Here is a 4599-nt window from a genome sequence, read left to right as displayed (position 1 = left end):
CAATTTTTATTGTGTCTTTGTCTTCTTTGGGTGCTAGGGTTGGCCTTGCACATGCTGGGCAAGTGCTCTGTTACTGAGTCACATCCCAAGAACCTCAGCAACCCTTTTACAGTCCTCTGGTCTCGCAGTAAAAAGAGAATCGGCGGCGGCGGCAGCGGCAGCGGCAGCAGCTGTATGTTAGATTTAAGGCTTCTTGTGTAACTACTTGAACGGCTGGAAACATACAGGAAGAACCTGTCTCTCTTTTCACTCAGATTAAATCAATTGTTTGACCTTTAAATTAAAAATGTTATTAGTTGTTACAGGAGAATGGTGCCACTTATGAAAGCTGGGTTTTGTTAGGGTTCTTCCTAACTGTTTTCAGAATGCTTCTGTTTCCTTGATATGATTTTCTTTAAGCAATAGAATATTCACGTGTAGGGCAGTAATATTGCAATCAAGTAATTCCAAAATTCCTGGGTGGGCTTTTGGTTTAAATTTGGGCACGGTCTTTCAAGAGGCTTTATGTGTAGTGCTTACATGAACATATGCTAATAAGATTTTAATGTGAAGTTTTCTTTATTTCTCTCTGTAGGATCTGATTTTTCTTAGGCTCCATCATTGCACTTTTATTAAATATCCAAGTGCATTTTAACTGAAACACAAAGGCTTTTCTGACTGTCATAGAATTTTTGTTTTGCATTTTGATAAATATTTAAATTACAATCTGAATTGTTCATTACATTTGAGATCTAAAACAAATATTCTGGCTTAATAGTATACCTTTTAGCCTGGGTGTGTTGGTATACAATTTTAATTCCAACATTTGGTAGGCAGAGGCAGGTAGATGTCTATGAGTTCAAGACCAGCCTGGCCTATATAGGAAATTCCAGGGATACACAGACCCTGTCTCAACAAACAAACAAAATCATACCTTTTCATTTCTCCTTTTATTTTTTTTAAAAATCATAAAACATATTGTATGTAAGAAAAAAAATAAGGAATATTATTATACATCTCTATACACCTTCCACACAGCATTGTTAGATTTTTAAAATTTTCCATCTTTGCAGGAGAATTTTTTCAAAAGGAAATTAAACTTTGTAGATAAGAATCAAAACTTCCTGTTCCCATTCAGTTCCTCTTCTCAGAAGTAGCCACAAAAATGATACCTTAGCTTCCATAAATGATTTCACATTTTACCACAAAAATATTTAACCAAAAATTTTATATGACACAGTTTTAACTAGTTTGACCTTTACATAAATAATATTGTATAATAAAAATTAGAGCGTTAGAACACAAGCATTGAAGCCAGACCTGGTCGGTAGTGCATACTGTATATGTGACTACGTCTATAACTTTATGGAAATTATTTAATCTTTGTGCACTTCATTTTTCCTAGAAACTGGGAAGACTGAGAAAAATATATAAAATATACAAATTCATTTATCTATGACATTAAAAATTAAACACAATGTGTTAGCCTTTATTTTATACTTAGCTTTTTTAACATCTTTGAGTGTTATCCATATTGATACATGTGCCCCTAATTTATTTTCCAATCTTACTGCAGTATAGTCAATCCAGTCATGTTTTTGACAGCACTTAGGTGGTCTCCATGATGATGAAAGTGCTGAAATGAACATCTTTGAACATGTTCTTATGTGCACACGAGAATAACGTTTTCTCCAGCTTTCTTTAGCTATTGCTAGAAAGACATTAAAAATTACGGCTTTGGTTTTCTTTTTTAATGTGCAAAGAAACTGGGTCTCGTCTTTTCTAATCTTTCCAAAATCAGGAGTGTTTCCAAGTTTCCAAGGTGTGCAGCCACCCTCTTGGGCATTAAAATCCCACTTTGAAAGGACTAATGATGTCTTAACAAACTCTGGTCTTAATAATCTTTGATTGCCTTTTGATTTTCATGTGCTACCACCTGGAGATTGAAGGCTAGAATCTGACCTCCAATCAATCAGCACACTATTTTTATATCATGTAGAAAAATACTGATTGATCATTGTACTTCAAAGGCTTGTGAGCATTGTGTCACAACAGCCATAAAAATGAATGCCTTTTCAAATTCTGTTTTGTTGTTTCTTCTTGGGAAATAAGCCTGAGTTTGTCAAGTGGGTGTTTTATTGGTCTTAACTCGCTTTAAATGGTAGGCTATAAACCTTAAGAATGTTTCAGCAACTCATAAAGGAATAAAGACCCCAGTTAAAATGTCTCTGATGATTGAGACCTTAAATAGACTACTAGCTTCATTAAATTTCTTCTGGTAGTTCTTTTGAAATCGTGTCATATTCAAATTTTATAGTTTTCCTAAAGATGTGATGAAAGGGATTATTTATTTATTTGCTTATTAATATTTTGCCACATTGGGGTTCAGTAAGCAGGCACTCCTACTACTGATCTAAACCCCCAGCCCGTGAAGATGTCACTTCAAAACCTTTACTGGAATTTACTTATTTCTTTATTTAGTGTTGTGCTCACACACAGACGCAGGCCTGTGCTGTCTGTCACAGCATGAACCCGAAGGTCAGAGGGTAACTAGCCGGAATTGGTTTTCTCAATTCACCATGTGAGTTTTGGGGATCAAACTCAGCTTGTCAGGCTTGGCAGCAAGTGCCTTTATTCCTGAGTTATCTCTACGGCTCCCAAAACGGTATTTTTAAACAAGGACAAAGCTGGGGACATATCTCGGTACTAGAGTGCTTGTTAGGAATGTGGGAGGCTTGGGTCCAGCACTGAAGAAAATAGGGACTAGTTACTTCTCCTAACAGTCTATATGTGTTGTCTCTGTCTGTCTCCTTGTGTTACAGATTCGTTTTTTTCATAAGTAGAGCTGACTACAGAGTTTCATTCTGTAAGGTGACTTTAGATTGTTTCGCAAAATGTTCCCCAGCCTTATTTGAATCTGAAAGCATGAAATCTCAGTAGGTACTCCAAGGCTGATTGAAGTTTATAATTTGGCACCTAGGCATTTGGGTGCCTACCACCCTCTGTAAAACAAACCAGAACCATCTACTTGCATTGTTGGTAGCTAGCTCTTTACTTACAACTCGAAGAAAACACATGGCAGATTTTATAGCTTAGTAAATCAAAAGCATCTTTGAACAAAGAGATTCTAAACTACTAGTCATAGCAAGGATTTACTGAGTATGGAATTTTATGTTTGTGAGTATCTACTATATTAGATAGGTGTTCCTATTTGTTACATGAATAAACATACTAAATTTTGCCAGGGTACAGAGGAGAGGATGTTCATATATCTGAAGTTAGTCTGGAAAATGTGTTCTTTTGTTGTTGTTTGCTTTTTTTTTTCCCTTTTTGTCTAAGACAGGTTCTCCCTATGTATCCCTGACTGCCTTGGAGCTCAGTACTCAGAACGGATTGTCCCTAACTCAGAGATCCACCAGTCTCTGTCCCCTGAGTACTGGGACTAAAGGGGTATGCTACTGTGCCTGGCAAAAATCTGTTCTTGAAGGGTTTAGGGAAAACTAAGGGATAAGAAGAGGATGTGATTTCTTCAGCACCATGCCTGCCAGCTGCCACAATGCTCTCTACCATGATGGTAATGGACTGGGACTCTGAACTGTAAGGCAGTCATCACAATTAACTTGTTCCTTTATAACAGTTGCCATAGTCATGGTACCTCTTCACAGTAATAGTAACCCTAACCAAGACAGAAGTTGGTTTCAGGCACTGGGGTATTGCTGTGATAGGCCGGATCATGTTTTTGGTTGGAGGAATTTGGACTGTGATACTTTGGATTTAGAAAGCAATAGACTCCTTTAAGCATTGCTTAATGGGCCATACTAGCAGGAACACGGAAGACAGTGCTGCTAAGACTTATTTGAACTATGAGGGGCTCACTCAAGAGGTTTCAGCAGAGTATTTTATTTAGTATGTTCCTGTGATATTTTGGTGAAGAATGTGGCTACCTTTTGTCCTTATTTGAAAAGTTTGCCTGAGGCTAAAGTGAAGAGTTTTGGATTGACTCCCTTGGCAGAGAAATCTAAAAACACCTTAGTATAGATTCTGTGGTGTGGTTACTAGTATTGACTCTAATGCAGATATATAATGAAAAGGAGCAAGCTCAGCATAGAAAAACATTTGAGGAGAAAAAGAGCACCAGAATAAGGAATGAAGGTAAATCCTGTGCTCAAGGAGATAAACAGATTAAGAAATGGAATATAGGGAGTGCTGACCACAGGGCAAGATCTCACCCAGCTAAGTTTCAAACTTGTGGAAAGGAATTAAAGAAAAGTTTAGATTAAAAATTAATCCTAGCACTGGGAAGGCCAAGGCTAACAGAGCTCTGAGTTTGAGGCCAGCTTGGTCTAAAGAGCAAGTTCAAGGGCATCCAAGCTTAGGCAGTGAAGGAAAACAGAAAGCTGATGAAGATGGAATTAAACAGGGGTCATGTTCCAGGACCAGAAAGCAGCAGAACTTGGCAGTTTTGGTCATGTGGTTTATAGAAGAAATTTTGAGACTGGCAGTGGCGCACGCCTTTAATCCCAGCACTCAGGAGGCAATGGTAGACAGATCTCTGTGAGTTTGAAGGTAGCCTGTTCTACAAGAGCTAGTTCCAGGACAGGCACCAAAGCAAAAAAAAAA

This window comes from Microtus ochrogaster, chromosome X, assembly GCF_000317375.1.
Source record: "Microtus ochrogaster isolate Prairie Vole_2 chromosome X, MicOch1.0, whole genome shotgun sequence".
Lineage (NCBI taxonomy): Eukaryota > Metazoa > Chordata > Mammalia > Rodentia > Cricetidae > Microtus > Microtus ochrogaster.
The sequence above is the reverse complement of the archived record's forward strand: the minus strand, read 5'-3'. Positions refer to the sequence as shown.